The sequence below is a fragment of the Cervus canadensis genome, chromosome 22, assembly GCF_019320065.1.
Source record: "Cervus canadensis isolate Bull #8, Minnesota chromosome 22, ASM1932006v1, whole genome shotgun sequence".
Classification (NCBI taxonomy): domain Eukaryota; kingdom Metazoa; phylum Chordata; class Mammalia; order Artiodactyla; family Cervidae; genus Cervus; species Cervus canadensis.
In genome coordinates, this window is record NC_057407.1 from 2,302,398 (window position 1) to 2,319,018 (window position 16,621).

At 60.1% G+C, this 16,621-nt stretch overlaps 1 protein-coding gene across 2 annotated transcripts in view; it reads left to right on the forward strand.

The window, feature by feature from the left end:
- Positions 1-3,306: 3,306 nt before the first annotated feature.
- The window catches only part of FBLN2 (fibulin 2), a 65,061-nt gene continuing 51,746 nt past the window's right edge, over positions 3,307-16,621 (forward strand). For both annotated transcript variants that reach the window (XM_043442657.1, XM_043442658.1), the window contains exon 1: positions 3,307-3,416. The gene's annotated coding sequence lies outside the window, so the exon portion shown is untranslated. The remainder of the gene's footprint in view (positions 3,417-16,621) is intronic.

Consider the following 16,621-nt stretch of genomic DNA (forward strand, 5'->3'; position numbering starts at 1 on the left):
CAGAGTGGGGTGATTCTAGACAGCAGCTTTGTCCTAGAGCTGAGTTCCCAGGGGTGGGGCCACCCTGGGTCTGTCGGACAGAAGTCTGGCAGGCAGCGCCACTCTGGGGAGGGCCTCTGTCTGAAAATCACTGTCCGTCCACTTTGAATATCTTTCCCGTCTGTAGGAAATATTCTGGCTGGGCCCGGACTCTTCAGTGTCTGTGCTGCCCAGTCACTGCGAACGTGAGGCCAGAGCGCTGAGAAAGCTGGCCCAGGGCAGAGCTCAGGCTTGGGAAAAGGAGTGGGCTCCCCGTGACCCCCAGAGGCAGCAGCAGGTGGATCCTGGGGGGAGTGAGCAGCCCCTGCACCGCCGGCACACAGGGGTGCAGGGGGATGGCGGCCGGCTCAAGCTGGTGCAGACTGCGTGCAGCTAGTAACAGCGGACATTTAATTGAAGGCTCATTCACGTGCCAGACACACCGTAGGCATCTTCAAAACAATCCCACGGGGCAGGAACTATTTTCCAGACGAGTCCATCAAGGGCAGAGGGCTGAAGCCACCACGAATGTCACGCAGGCAGACGTGGCTTTAAACCTACCCTCTGGCTGCAGACCCCGTGCGTCCAGACCTACGTGACTGTTGTCTAAGGTTATCACTGTGGGCACTCTCGTCTCTCACGCACCAGGAGAGTCACGGGACCTCCTCCTGCCTACGCAGCAAGGATATAGACCCAGCAAGCTCAGTAGGCTTTCTCCGCCCCACCGGGGCTGGCAGAGGGGTTCAGGTGAGCCCCCACACCCGCCAGCCCTGGCGCCTTGACGCCCGGGAGATTGTCACTGATGTGAGCCCCCTGCGCACTCTGAGCATTCTGTCTCAGCCTTATCAGCCCAGAACTTCCTCCAATCCTGTCTTGGCCGGGCCCCGGGCCCCAGATTCCTGGTGGGTGATGTGCACTCTGTTTGCGATAACGGCCCTGGCAGGACTCTGAGGGGCCGGCTGCCTTGGCTCATCTCCAGCTCAGATAACAGGGAGGTATCTCTGCTTTATCTTCTGGAAAGCTGGCCAGGCCTTGGGGGCGGGTTGGAAGGTGAGGCCCAACCTCACTGCCGCCCCTCCTGGCCTGGACACCTGGGGAGGAAAGGGAGTGCATTGGAGTGCAGAGAGCCGCCCAGTGCCTTCCATGGCTGTCTGCCGACAGAAGGAAGGATTCAGTTCACCACTGACCCGATCAATGGATCACCAGATATTTACTGAGCTCCCCCCTGGGGCCAAGCCCTGTTCAAAGTGCTCTTGGATTTCAACTCTAATCCTCCCCAGAAATCCCATGAGATTGGCCCTGATGTCATTTGGCTCTTTTGACAGTTGAGACAATCAAGGCCCAGGGAGGTCAAGCAACTTGCCCAAGGTCACACAGCCGGTGGATGGTGGAGTCCTTACCAGGCTAGCTTACCTAGAGTTACTTATAAACGGACTTTAAAAAGGCATCCAGGGACAAGAACTCTGAGGAATAGAGCAGGCAGAGAGGGACGGAGGGAGGGGCAGTTGCTAACTCTGCTGGGGTTTCAGGGAGGGCTCCCTGGAGGTGGGGGGGGGGTGACATCCCATTGTATGGGGATCTGGGGGAAGGGCATTCCAGGCGGAGGGAACAGCAAGTGCAGAGGCCCCAGGCAAGAACACGCTCCAGGGGAAAAGGGCCTGCAGAGAAATGGCCTGGCGGGGTTATGTGGGAAGCCACCGGCCTGGCCCCAGGCTCTCAGCACAGATCTGGCCCCTCCATCCGGCTCTGGCTCCTCTGCAGCCGGTCCTGTCTGAGTCCCTCGGCACTCTCTGGCTTCACCCCCTCCCAGCTGGGTGACCCTGGGCAGGCAGCTTCCCTTCTCTCTGCCTTCGCCCTTGGCTGCCTCACCCCAGTCTGGGCTCTGCAGGCCCCTGGGGTGGGGGCAGGGCCCACGGCTGCTGCTCAGATGTGAGGCGGCGAGACCGCTGGACCACACGTCTCCTGGCAGGGACGGAAGGTGCTCCCAGAGGTCGCTGGGCTGAGAGAGCCACAGAGATGAAGGACAGAGTCAGAGGGAGATGCAGAGACCGAGAAGGATAGAGAAAGACAGAGACACAGGCGGAGACGCAGAGAGGAAGAGACAGGGTCGGTGGGGAGGGGGAGACGCCCCCAGAGAGCCTGGGAGACCTGGACCATCTGCAGAAGACACCCAGAGACACAGGGAGACGCTGACCCACAGCAGCAAAGAGAGATGGAGACGGGTGCGCTAGCAGATAATGAGAGAGAAAGCAGTGACTGTCTGGTCGCCACTGAATGGTACTTGCCATGGTGAAATTTCATGCTCTGTAAATTTTATAGTGAAAAGGGAGACAGTGATGGAAGGACAGAGTTCTGGGATCCTGACTCTCTCTGGGCCCTAAGTTGGTGGTGGGGAAGGGACCGGGGGTGGGTCCCTGCGCCAGAGTCTAGGCCTCCAGGGTCGGGGATTTGGGGGCCAGTCCCCCTTTCACCGGGCTGCCCTGTATCTGGCAGTGGCTGGTTTTGCTTATGTGGGCTTTGGGACGGGGTTCTGAGCCTTTGGCCAGGAGACAGGGCCTGGGAGGTCTTGGGAAGGCAGCCTGTCCCTGTAGGTCCTCTCACCAGGCTCCAAGGCTGCCAATCCCAGTGAGTGGGGGGCCAGACGATGCGCCCTGCCTCGGCTGTGGGGGTCGGCATCAGGGCACTCAACCTTCTGACAGCTGGAGTGCTCACTGCCTGTTGCACCCAGCCAGGAGGGCATAAATTGGGGTTCTCCGTGGCTCCCCACCAACAGCCTAGGATATGACTGCTCAAGAGATGAGAAGCCTCGGCTCAGAGAGGTCAAGGGCCTTGGCTGAGGTCACACAGTGGCCACAGGCAGCCGTGTGGGCTGGGGGCTGGGACCGGGGGCCAGCAGGCCAGGGGTGGTGTGGGAGCCCCCAGGACGGGTAGCCAGCGGGTGAGAGGCGGCCAGGCCCCTCGGGCCCTTTCAACGTGCTCTGGGAGGCCGGCCCATCTTCCCGGCGGGGACACTGAGGCCCAGCTGGCCGAGGTGGCCAGGCCAAAGCCCCCTGAGGGCTGCAGGGCCAGGGCGGGGACTCCGCGCCGAGACGGGGCGCGCCCAGGGCGCTCGGGGCTCCAGGCGCACGCGCGGCGCGGCCACGTCCGGCCCCGGGGGCGCGGCGGGGCGGGGAGCGGCGGCGCGCGCTCGGCCCCCTCCCCGGCCGCGGCCGAGACCCCGCCCCGGAGGCGGAGGGGGCAGGGCGGCCCGGGGGCCCGGCGCCCGCTCGGCCCGCCCCCCGGCCCGCCCTCCGGCCCGCCCCTCGCCGCCGCCGGGCTCTCCCAGCTCTCGACGCGCCGACGGCTGGACGGACAGACGGGCGGACGCGCCGGCGGCCGGGCGAGCGGAGCGCAGCGCGGTGAGTGCACGCGGACCCCGGCCCGCGCCCCCGGGCCCCCCGGCTCCCCCTCTGCCGCGCTCCCCCGCCTAGTCCCGCCCCCGGTCCCGGTCCCCGGAGGGAACGGGCCCAGGTCGGTCGGCACCGCTCTCCTCCTCCGCGCGTCTCTCCACCGCGGGCGGCCCAAGTTCCCCTGCTTCCGCGCACGCCCACCCCGGACCCCCTGCGCACGCCCGGCCCCTCACACTCTCTCACGTCTCTTGTGTGCGCGCAGGCTTCACCCACACGTGCCTTGCACACGGGCGGCCCCGGACACGCACGCCCGCCTCCACCCCGCTGCCTGTGAAGCGCGTGTGCCCCGCCGCCGTGCATGCGGGTGTGCCACACACGTGGGTCTGTCCCACACGCCTCTCCCGTGTGTCAAATGCATACCTGCGGTGGTCAGCAGATCCCCCCTCCCACACACGCTCCATGAATGCCTGCACAGAACAACAGCTTCCTCCTCGGGGGACCCCGGCCACCCCATGGGCACCCTGCTTCATGCCCTCCTGACCCGGTGGGGGCCCAGGCAAGCCCTCAGAAGCTTTGTCGCTTGTGGGGTAGCCTGGGTGGCTCCCGGGAGCGCAGGCCGGGGTGACTGACCCTGCCGACCTCCCCCTCCTCTTCACCCGCTCCCCCCATCCTCTCCTCCTGCCCACTCTCTGGGCAGGGGTGCCCGCTTGCCCTTTGCGGTCACAGGGTCTCATTCCCACCTCAGTGTGTGCCCACCACTCGGGCTGGTCCAAAGCTGGCCTGAGCCAGCAGGTGTCGCCGTGACCGGCCAGACTTGGAAAAACGGAAAGAACGTTTGGGTGCTGGCCGTCACCCCGAGCCCCTCGGATCAAGGTGCTGCTGCAGGGCCCTCCTGGAGCCAGCCGGTGCCTGGGCCTGGCCCGAGTCTGTGGCTGAGTGATTGGGACTCTGGGCGTCTCCGTCCCCATGTGCAAACAGGGGTGAAGATCCCTGTCCCCCCTGCCCCCCCAGGAGGAAGGGAGGGCCTGGGAACTACTGCTGGATTGACTGCCCACCCCCACCGGGTCCAGAGCCTTGGGAAGGGCAGTGGGCAGGGCGTGGATGGAGTCAGAGGCTCGTACGCAGGAGGCGCGGACTTGCCAGCCCCCACCGAGCCTGGCCCTGGCTGTTTGGTTTGGCGCTCACCATGTTAGTATTATTTTTAAAAATTTAATTAGCTGTCAGCATTTACAGATCGGTGAGCTTCACAGAAAAGTCCGGATTTCCGTCTTGTGAGAAATCGCAGGGTTCCGGAGGCTTGGGACCCATGTCGCCGGGGGGTTGGTGCCCCTGGGTAGTTTGGCTAGCCTGCCGCCCCTGGAGTCGGGGCTGGGGCCCGCTTGGCCGTAGTCCCCAGCTGGCCACTTTCACATTTGCGGCTGCCCCTCGATCTGCTGTATAATCTGAGGTGTCCTTGCAGCAGCAGCGCCCACCCCAAGCGGGCCTGGGCCGGTGGACACGCTTCCTGCTATGGCCTTGCCGTCACTGTGACCCCGGGACCGCCAGGCTGAAGACCCCGAGTCCCCCAAGGCTGCAGGGCCTCCGGAGGACCGCGGTGTGTCCTGCTGGGCATCAGGATTCCGTGTCTGCCTTGCACTCGGCCGTGGCGGGGAGCAGTTTTTTCCCTTCCCCACCGTTGGCCGGCCTTGGAGGAGGAGGGCACGCTCTGCAGGGCGGGGCTCGGGCCTGGGGACAGGCTCCCAGCTCCCACTCCTTGGCGGCCTCTCCCTGGGTGGCGTGGGGCGGGGCGGTGGCTGCATTAAGGCCTGGTTGCTGTGACTCTCTGCTCTCTTTCTGCCACATGGATGCAACTCAATTCCTGCGAGCCAAGTGTGCCTGGGATGGGTGGCCTCCTGGACGTTTGCTGACTGACTGACTGAGGGCCGGCCCTGTGGGCGGCACGCGGGACTTGGGGGTGGAGGGCAGCCCCGGCCCTGTCCCTGCACCTCCCGAGGTTCCCGTTCCTGCTACGGAGGAGGGTGCCAAGGGCCTGTTCCGCCCTTCCGTGGCCCTGTGTCTTCTCTTCTGTAAAGCGGGTTCTGGCTGATGGCTTCCCAGGGCTCATGGTCCTGAAATGGGGTGTTGGGGAGGGGAACCTGCAGCCCACTGCCCAGGAGGTGGCTGGGTGTCTCCCCTCTCTGGCTTCTTGAACCCTGATGTCCCACCTCTCATCGCCTGCCCCCGCACCAACCTGAAGGCCTGGCCCTGGGATGTAGTTCCAGCCTACCAGGTGGGCTGACTCAGGCAACAGAATTGAATTGGGTTGACTTCAGACAGGGGTAGTTGCTGTGAGGCGCTGCAGCCGGCAGCCCAGTCGGCTGGGAGGAGAGGGTCCTTGGAGGGGGGGGTCTCTGAGCTGAGGTGGGAGCGTGCAGGCGAGGGCGCAGCTGGTGCAAATGGCCTTTGGTGGGGTCTGCGAGGCTTGGTGTCCAGGGCGGAGGCTGGAGCCGGAGGAGGGGCAGGGCAGGGAGTTGGAAAGCTGCAGGGACGTGTTTATCCAGGGAGCCACGAACTCTAATTGCCATTTTAAGGCAGCCTTCTAGGTGGCGCGATCTGGAGGCTGTGTGCCCCCACCAAGAGGATGCTGGCAGGAGCGGGGAGGCCCTGTCCCGGCCTGGGCCCGAGGGCAGGTCTCCCCCTTGAGAAGCTACCGGGTAGGTGAGGAGACAGGGCCGTCGACAGACCTTTGAGATCCAGGGTGATACGTGCTAGTGAAATAGGTGTTGGTGCAGCCTTCCGATGGAATCCTATGAGGCTGTAAAAAAGAGGCTGTGATCCTCGAGATGTGTTGAGAGAAGAGAAGAAGGTGCTGAAGTGTGTAAAATGCAGTTTCTTGTGTCAACTAAGAGCTGTGAATCCGCATTTGCTTACATGCTCGTAGGCAAACGCTGGGAGGAAGCCCTGGGGTGAGTTACCTGTGCTTTACCTGGAGGGCGTGTGCAGGTGGGGGCCCAGGGTGTAAGATCAGGTGGCACTCCCACCGCATGCCTTGTGTTTCTGGATTTCGAGCCATACCACTGTGTTCACTGTTTAAGCATCACATTAGAGTCAGACGCAGCTGAGCAGTTGGTGGGTGAGTGAGCATTTGTGAGTTTTAAGTTCAGTGTTTAGGGACGGTTTCTAAGTTCCTTGCTTTACCGAACAGACTGACTTCTTCCTGGCACAGTATACAAAGGTTTCCACTGCAATTAAAATTAGATGCGAGCAAAGTCACGTTTTGCAAAGTTTGGCAATTGGACAAAAGAAAAAATGCCCCCCTTTTCTCTGCCCCTTTTCCTGTAAGAGTTTTCGTCTCCAGATTTGACTGCTGGCTCTTCCTGGGGTGGGCACCATGGCGCTTAGCGCCCCATCCTCAGCCTGCTTCCGCAGTCTGCCTGCCAGCCGGGCCAGAGCTCAGCAACAGGTCCAGACCACAGGGGCCTGCTGGGCCCAGGGAAGTCCCCGCCTTGGCGATGTGCAAGGCTCAGATCCCACCAGGCTATGCTTCCTTCGGGACAGGACCCCCTCTTGTCAAATGGTGTCATAACCCATCTCTTAGGGTTGTTGGAAGGAGGAAGGAAGTGATACCCAGTGGGTGCTGGTTGCTGTCCTTGGGGAAAGCAGTGCCAGGACCAGCTCCTTTGCCCCCCAGAGAGCTCGCTGTCTCAGGGAGACAGATGGATGCTCACTGTGAAGTCCCGAGCTGGCCGGGTGCACCCGGGACCGGGCTGGGGGTGGGGCTGCGTAGGTGGGACGTCAGCGGAGGCCAGTGGGGCTCGGGGCAGGGGGCACAGCAGGGACACATAACCCGGAGCAGCTGGAGGAAGGACCCCCGTGAGCATGGGGGTGGTCAGATCTGGGGATACAGGAGGGCTTTCAGTTTTACCCTGGCTGTGATGAGAAATCAGGGTCAAATCCCGATCTGATTGGGATTTTCAGGGTTTTTTTTAACCTGGCTGCTGGGAGTGGGGTCGTAGCCTGCCCCCGGGAAGGTTGGGAACCCAGGGTGGGGATTGTGTGGGAGCATCTGGGAGAGGCTGGCCGGACTCGGGGTTCCTTTGTATGAGGGACCTTGAGTCCCCTCCTCACACAGCACTCAGGACGGCCTCTGGTGTGGGCCGGCCCGTGGCCGCTCCTGTAGCCATCCTGAGGGCCCCAGGGACCCACGAAGGCAGTTCTGAAATGCTTCTGTCAGAGCAGTCCTGGGGGGAGCCCGGGGCCTCTGGGAGTCTGGGCCTGGTCAGGGAGGGCTTCCTGGAGGGGGCGATACTTTCTCTGTACTGTGGAGGCTGATGGGTGGACGGGAGAACACTGGTCCCTCTCGGATGAGTTGGAGGGGAGGCGGGATGTGAGGCTGGCCTCACGCCCTGGACCAGAGAGGGAGGACCTTGAGTCCTGCTCCGAGGGTGGCGGGTGGGCAGCCTCGGGCGTTTCTGAGCGGAGCGGCGGGGCCCTCTGGCAGCGCAGGGGTGGGACTGGGGGCGGGGGTCCGCCGGCCAGCAGGAGGCCTGGGCGGGCGACAGGGCAGGGCAGCAGGCTCAGTGTAGGTGGGAGGCTGGCTGCAGTCATGCAGTAAGTGAGGACCAGGGCTGGGCGGGGGCCAGGTCTGTCCACCTCGCGTCCTGCCCCGGGCGGGCTGGCCCTGGGTTATGGGGTACCGTGGCGCACACGAACCACTGATTCCTTTCCTTCGGGCTGGTCCCTTCCCGGGGCCCCTGTGGGGTCAAATCATGCGTCATTTTGTACCATTGTCCTCGGGGTTGTTGGAATCTGGAAGCATTGCAAAAATGCCCGTCTTCTCATATATGGAGATTATTGCAGAGAAAGTCCTGCTTTGGGGAAAGGTTATTTCCTTCCTCCAGGGTGGGGAGCCTGGCTTTTTGGGGGGGGGTGCTGTAATGTGGGCGGCCGGGGCGCCCCCACCTGGGTCAGCGTCGGCAAGGAAATGCTCTGCCTGCCCGCCGGGGGTGGGGGGCGGTGGTAGTTGGCAGGGAGCGTCAGGAGCCTCTGTGTGGCCAAGAGGGTGGGGGCCAGCAGCCCCCATGTGCCCAGGCGTGGATGCCTGCCTGTGGCCATGGAGGCCCTTGCCTTTGAGCAGACCCTGCTGGCCTCAGGCCGTCTCGCCTCCTAGGGCCTCAGTTTCCTCATCTGCAAACTGCAGACAGCCCTCCTGGCTCTGCTGACACCGGTGCCCAGGCACGGCCTGCAGTGTGAGAAGAGGGGTCTGAGGTGCTGGGTGATGGTGGGGGTGAGGACCCTGCCCGGCCAGGGTGCCGATGCATCAGCCTGGGCCTGGAAAGTGGGGAGTTGGAGATTGGGGGTGAGGCTGCAGGGTCCTGACCTCCAGCCCAGACTTCCTTACTCCACGTGGTCAGGACTCCATGCACAGGGCACAGGGCGGGCAAAAAAGGCAGCTGTCACCGCCCAGGAAAGATTTCCTGGCAGAGGGCATGCTGAGCTGGGTCTTGAGGGTTGAATAGGAGTTTGCTCAGGCCAGAAGGGTGTGCCTGGCAGCGGGCCCAGAGCAATGGGCAGACCTGAGGAGCTGTGAGCTTGAGAGGAGCTGAGGCAGGTCCTTTATTGAACGCCTGTTGTTTGCCTGGCGCTGTGCTGCGGTCTTTATATCGCCTCTGGAGCCTGCCCTTGTTGCTGGGAGGCTGTTGTGTTTGGGCTCCTGAACAGACAGGAGCGGGTCTGCTCTGGGAGCACATGCTCTGAGCCGCCCACAGCCTCTGGGGAGCTGGGCTCACATTTGAACCCTGACCTCCAGGGTCCAGGGCTTGATCCTACTTGCTGCCCATCTCTGCTCCAGTAGAGTTGGCTGACAGCCTTGGGGGCCCTTTGGGGATAGCTGTAAGAAGTTTCTAAATTTCAGGGCTGTGCAAGTAGACAGCGGTGCTGGCCTGGCAGAGGCCCCAGACGGTCACAGAGCCTCCCTGGCTGCCCCACCTTCCGGACGCTGATGCTTCGGAGGGTGGTCCAGGAGCCCGGGTCTGCTGGGCTGGCCCCCTGCCCGTCCGCTTCATCGTACCTCCTGCCCATCCCTGTCTGTCTGTCTGTCTGCCTGCCGCTGCTCCCCTCTCTGTCTCTGTGTCTCTCTCTGTCCCCGCCCCCCACCCCCAACCCCAGAGTCCGTCCCTGGCCTCCGAGAGGCTCAGAGGAGGACCCAGGAGACGGGGCTTCTGTGTGAAGGGTGGACACTCACCGGTGGTGGTTACGGTATGACCTCCCACTTAGCCAGTGACTTGCCAGGTGACATCAGGTGAGTTTTCCTCCATTGCTGGAGGCCCTTCTGGGATGAGTGTAGGTGACACTCCCATTGAGGACGCATCTCATATCCTGAGCTGGGGCTGGTCAAATGAATCGGGCCACCCGTCCCCACTATCCTGCCCACCAGCAGCATCAGGGCTGAGCAGGAGAGCCGGGTCCCTGCCTCCGGCACATCCATGGGAGAGGTCAGCTCCCAGCACAGGGAGGCAACCTGCCCGCCTTGGCCCCGTGAGCATCTGGCCCGTCTGGGTAGAGGGGAGGTGGTAGCAGAACCAGCCTGCCCTGGGCACCACGGGAGCCCGGAGCGCGGCGATGTGGGCAGAGCTGCCCGCGCTGAGGTCAGACAGGACGCGGGGTGTGGTAGGCGCTGACACCCCGGTCACACGAGTGCAGCTGGGAGCCCAGTGGGCAGGGGTTCACGGGCTCACACTCACTCACACGTACTCCTGCATGCTTAAACGTGCCTCGGGGCACACACCTGCCCACACGCGTACTCACTCAGATTTCACGTGCACGCGGATGCTCTTCCCTCACGCCCCTCTGCCCCAACACTCCTGCTCACACAGACCCTCAGGTAATGGACATGCATCTCTCGTGGAGGGACCCTTGGTCTTTCAGCTTCCCTTGTAGATATATGTCGCATCCGAAGGAGAAGAAAAACAGGAAGCCGGAGGCGGTCTGCGTGAGCCCAGAGGTAGGGGGAGAACCGGGTCCCGGCCCCCTCGGGGACTCCCCTCTCCTCCTCCAGAGGTTTCTCAGCGTGCATGGACCCCCGGAGTCCAGGGCCTGGAGGAGGGCCCGTGCCTGGTTTGGGAGGCTCTGGAGGAACGGCGGGCCCCAGAGTCGATCTCCTACCTCTGCGTCCCTTTCAGGGGAGAGACACTGGGCTCCCAGGTGGCTCAGTGGCTGAAGAGTCCGCCTGCCGTGCAGGAGACACAGGAGACGTGGGTTCGATCCCTGGGTCAGGAAGATCCCCTGGAGGAGGGCATGGTAACCCCACTCCAGTATCCATGCCTGGAGGATCCCATGGACGGAGGAGCCTGGAGGGCTGCAGTCCGTGGGGTCACATAGAGTCATATATAACTGGGCATACACGCGCACAGGGGAGGAATTAAATCCCTGTAAAGGCCAGTTTATTCTGTGTGTGTGTGTGTGGGGTGATGGGTGGACCCATTCTCGATGCCTGGCACGGAGGGTCCCCTCCAGTGGGGACCGAGTAGATGATCTGCTGTACCAGCAGCCGCTGACTTCTCTCAGGGCTTTTAATCACGAAATGTTGAAGATTGAGTACCATCCATTGAAAGGATCACATAGAATTTGTCTTTTAGGGAATTGCCTTGATTTTTCAGTGTTGTACGGCGCTTGCATTCCTGAGGTAAACCCTGTTTGGACACGATGTATTATTAGCCCTGTAATATGCTGCTGGATTCAATTTTCTGATATTTTACTTAGGGCTTGGCAGCTGGATTCATAAGTGAGGCTGGCCGGTACCTCGCTCTTGTCGTGTCCACGTCTGCTTTTGGTATCAGGACTTTTCCTAGTCTCATAAAACGGGAGGAGGAGGCCCCATTCTTATTGTAGGCGCTGGAACAGTTTTTAATAGAGTGGGAATTATCGTCAGCTCTGACTGAACCAGGCCTTGGGCTGGCCTCTGCAGCTACGTTTAAATTTCATTCCACAGCGCCCTGCGAGGGTAGCGTGTTCTCCTCACTGGATGGATGGGGAAAAGGAAGCTCAGAGAGTTGGAGCCTCTGGTCTGTGGTCAGACGGCAGGAGGTGGCTCCGCTGGGCTGTGAACGTGAGCCAGTCTGACGCCCGCCCCGAGCTTTGCACGCTGTTCACCGCAGTGCAGGGGAGCCGTGGGCCTCGTTCTGGGTCTCCCAGGGAGGCTGGGAGGAGCGCTGATGGAGCGAGAACTCCCCTCACTTGCTCACGGTGAGCGCCCGCCACCACTTGCTCACTTGCTGGCCCACCCGCCATCCAAGCATCCGCTTGTCTGCTGACCCGTTCCCTGCCCAGCCAGCCCGTTGTCCTTCAGCCGTTCGTCCCTGTGATGCCCCCACTGTTAACCCACCCTCCCATCCACACTGCCTGCATCTCCTCACCCATCTTTCCACCCACCCGCTTGCCCATCCATCAGACATTTATCCACAGGCTGGTTACTCCTCCATCCACTGATCCATCTTCACATCCATCTGTCTTCTATCTGCCACTCATTCACCCAGCATCCCTGATCGGACCACCATCCATCAGACACCCGTCCATCTCTTCATCAGCTGTCCATCCACGTGCCAATTCACTTACCATCTGCTGGTCCACCTTCTCATCCCCCTTCCAGCTGGTGCCCACCCAATCATCCATCCACTGATTCATGCATCCATCTGTGCCTTCATCCATGCATCCATTCATCCATCCACCGCCCTTGGTCTTGGCCTTAAGGTTAGATTTGGGTGTGCAGAGATTCAGGAGGGAGTTTGGGGTAATGATTTGTTTGGCGTAATGATACGCGCCAAAAGGAGCGGTTGGGAACCAGAGTCTTAGAATTTAACGGGAATTACGTATGTGGAGGGCGACTGAGAGAAATGCAGTAGGAAAGATAGGTGGGAGTTGGACGGTGAAGGACTTTGAAAGCTAACCTTAGGAGTTTTCACTTTATCCTTGCACCAGGGATATTCAACCCTGGTTCCATGAGTCTCAGAGAGTCTCTGAGACTCCTAAAATGATAGGCATCAGGTGTTTTTTTTTTTTTTTTTTTTTTATATATAAGCCTATATATCTGTTAAGACTTTTGGTTGCAAGTGATGGAAAGCTTAAACAAAATGGGTTCATGACATTGCAAAGTTCAGCTTATTGGTTAGCTTCAGGTATGGCTGGATCCAGGAGCTCACCAGCTGTCACTGTGACTCTTTCTCTTTTTTCTGTATCTTGGCTTTTCATTTTTTGTTTTTTTTGAGTTGACTCCAGCCTCAGACAGTCTCCATCTGATGACAAGATGGCTTCAGGGACCCTCAGTGTTAAATCAGTTCATATCTAATATGGTGGGAACAAGAGAGGCCGTTTGCCCAATGTCTCACCTGAATTGGGCCTCATGGGCTCAGGTTGGCCTGGTGTCCATCCCTGGGCCAGGCATTGTTGCAAGAGGAATGAGAAGCACTGGTTGGCATGACAGTTGAGTGCTGTGGACCTCGGAATGAAATCCAGGGGCCCTTCTTGGAAGGAGGGTGAGTGTACGATGGGTGATGAGAAGCCGTCCCATGTCCAGTGAGTGCTCATCTCTGCTCACATTTTGCTTCTGTGGTGGAGATGGGTGGATTAACCAAGAGACTGGGGGTGGTAGAGAGCCATCAGAATTTCTAGCAGCTGGGAGGCAGTCTGGCAAGAAGTCCTCGGCGGGTAGGACCACGGGCAAGCTGGATGCCTGTCTGTCTGCCTGGGGCCGGGTGGAGGGCGTGGGGACGCAGGTGGGGAGGGTGATGAGCTCAGCCTTGGCCGCGGGCAGGGCCATTTCTCACCGCTCCGCCCAGTGTGTTTCCTCTCTCCAGAGTCGTGACTCCTGGGGAAGGAAAATATCAGCTCCGTCCTGTGCCAAAAGCAGCATTTTCTTTTCTTGAGGGTTGATTGTAAGTCACGGGTGTTCATCTTTGTCATTTTTTACCTACTTATGTTGATAATGAGATTAGCGATTATATATGAAGGCTCAACTCTCACTCCGGATTTAAGGAGGTTTTAATCATTTTACTTCCTTTTTTTTTTTCTCTTTATGAGCAAAGAGAGGGAAGGGAGGGGAAAAAGTCTGGCTGTTAAACTGGAAGGAGGATCTTCCCGGTGTTTGCACAAGCTCACCCGTGGAGGGTCTCCAGGGCCATGAGTGTGAGCACATGGACCCCAACACCCACTGTGCCTTCCACCTGGGCCCCCCTGCCGTCAGCACGTTGCACCCCGGGTTGGCCCGAGACCCGGGGTCCCCTGCACTCTCCCTCTAGTCCCCCTCCACCTTGGGGGTGTCAGGCGAGTCCCCTGTGCCCTCAGCCTTGCCCACTCTCCCCTGGCCAGACTTGTCTTTTTGCAGATGACGGCATCAATTACTGAGATATCTTCCCATGAGAAAGGGAAGGAATATCAGCCTTTAAAGATGGAAGCCAGGCCTAATCACTTTTCTTTGGGTGATTTGTGACTATTTCTCATATCTGTCCACTTCGGTCCATTTCTCCTGCCAATAGCTCTCTGCTTCCTTTTTCTGGACTGTTACAATAGGCTCTTTTCTTTTAAAAGTCTCTTCCCTTGTGAAAAAACACACATACCAAAATGTACCAAAAAGTCCATGAAAGCCAGCATACAAGTGAATAAACGCTCCTGTGACCACCGCCACCTCTGGCCCCGGAGGACAGCCCTTCCTTCCGTGGTCCTTCGCCCACCCCCGCCCGGCACCCAGGTACCCACCGGCCTCACTGGGCCTGGCTGTCTAGCCGTGCCCCCTGTGCTTGCTCTCCCTCCTTGATGAGGACACAGTTTGACCCGGCTCCCTGCTTCCTGTGGCTGGAATCTTCCTCCGGCTTCCTGACGACTTCCTAACGTGCTGGGACCCGCCACCCTGTTGGAACAGTGTCCACGAAGACACTTTGCCACGTTCTCTGGGGCCCTGGGCATGGGTGACTGACTGGTCTCCTCTCTGACCTTCTCTCCGTCCTCAATTTTCACACCCCCACCTCTTTTCCATCTTGCTGTTCCCGTCACATCCTCTCCTTTGGTTCTTTGTTTCCCTGCATGCCGGCCACAAGGAGTGTAGCTGGCTCAGGCCACGGGGCCTTTGCACATGCTGTTACCACCTCCTGGCTCGCGTCTCCCGCATCTTAGCCAGGAGACTGGCACTTGTGCCAGGCGACTCTCAGCCCAAGCATCGCCTTCTCAGTGAGGCTGTGCAGCCCCGTCTTGCCAGGGTCATCCCTCACAACCTAGCATCGCCTTCTCGGTGAGGCCCGTGCGGCCCCGTCTTGCCAGGGTCATCCCTCACAACCTCCTTGTTCCCGCCTTACACGTTACTTGTCTCTTCCATCCACCAGGATGTTGGCCACACAAGGTCTTGGCCGCTGGGGTTCTTGTTCATGTCCGCGTCCCAGTACCTGTTGTGGGGGCTGGCAGGTGGCAGGTGGGCAATGAATTCCTGCAAAGTGGAGGACCCAGGCTGTGCTCCCTGGCCAGGTGGATCTGCCTTCCGATATCTGAACCACCTTTTCCTGTTGGTGTCACTGTGGGCCCGTGTGGGCCCGCGTTTCCTTATCTGTCAAGCATGGTTAAATAAGATCAACACGCTGGAAGTTCTCAGGCCAGTGCTGGGCATTCTGTCGGTGCTGAGGAAGTAAAGGTTAATACGAACCTGATCAACAGCTAAAATCCCTCCTGACTTTCTGTGCCAAGAGCACGTTTATTTTTCCCAGAGAATTAGATGACTTCCTCTTATCAGACAAGGAGCACCGGGTCATCCTCCAATTTCCCTTTTGGCCTTGGCTGCCAGGAAGCTTACTACAACGGGGAGGTCTCGGGGGCACCCTGGCTTCCTGTGGGTCTTCAGCACAGCACTTCTTTTCCTCTGCTCTCTCTGCTCCTTGACTCTGCACTTTGGCTCCATAGCGCACATGTTTTATTACTTCTGACTGTAGAAGACATATATAAAACTGGCCCACTGAGCCATTTTTGAATGGACACCTCTGTAGCGGTAAGTCCCTTCCCACTGTTGTGTGACCGTCCCCACCATCCTCTCCAAAACCTTCCATCTTCTCAAACCGACACTCTGCCCGCTTAGACACGCGCCCCTCCCACCCCCGGCACCCCCGTCTTGCTTTCCGTCTCTGGAGCTGACTTCTGTAAGGACCGCACGTGAGCGGGTCGTGCCGTCCTCGTTCGTGCGTCTGACTTGTTCACTGAGCGCAGTGTCCTCCGGGTTAATCCGTGTTGTCACAGGTTTCAGAACTTCCCTTTTACGGCTGGACAATACTCCGTTGTGTGTAGGGAACCATACAGTGTTGATCCATCTGTCTGTTGATGGATGCCTGGGTTACTTTTGCCTAGTGTGAATAATGCTCCTGTGAACATCGGTGTGCAAACACTATTTTCAGGACACGTGGTTGTTCAGTCGCTCAGTCGTGTCCGACTCTTTGGGACCCCGTGGACTGCAGCACGCCAGGCTTCCCTGTCTTTCACCGTCTCCCGGAGTTTGCTCAAACTCGTGTCCATCGAGTTGACATTTTAGGACATTACTTCTTACCTTTCTGAGCCTGGGGTGATCCCAGCCCAAATTATATAGAAATTGAAGCTAGGTTTGGGGGTGGTTTCTTGGATTAGGCTCCCTGACCTGCTCTTGTGCGCACGCACGCGCGTGTGTGTGTCTGTGTGTGCGCGGCAGAGCCTGTGGTCCCCGCTGGTGCCCAGGCTGCTCCTGCTCCTGGCTCACGCCTGCACCCTCTCCAGACGCTCACCCTTGGCCGACAGTGTCGCCCGCCCCCGCCCCATCCGCAGGCCCAGGAGGTGATCTCCGCTATCCTCCCTCCGCCATCGTCAGCCCATGACCCTCTGACGCGCCTGACGGGGGTGAGCCCTGGATGCTCCCCGTGGAGTCAGGCAGATGTCAGACTTGGGCCGAGACGACTCCATTGCCATCGTGTCTCCTTTGCCCTTCTCCCCAGGGTTCTTCCAGTGACCCCGGGCTCAGAACCCCACCTCAGGCTCTGCTTCTGGGAGGCGCCCGCGCGTCACTCCTGCCTTCCCTCCCACGCTCGTGTGTCTCGTGTGGCTGCGCGGGTGATGTCGGATTCTCACACCACTGACCTTCCAGGCCGCCTGGGTAGGAGCGGGCTCCTTGGTTGTTGTTTAGTTGCTCAGCCGTGTCCGACTCCCTGCAGCCCCATGGACTGCAGCACGCCAGGCCTCCC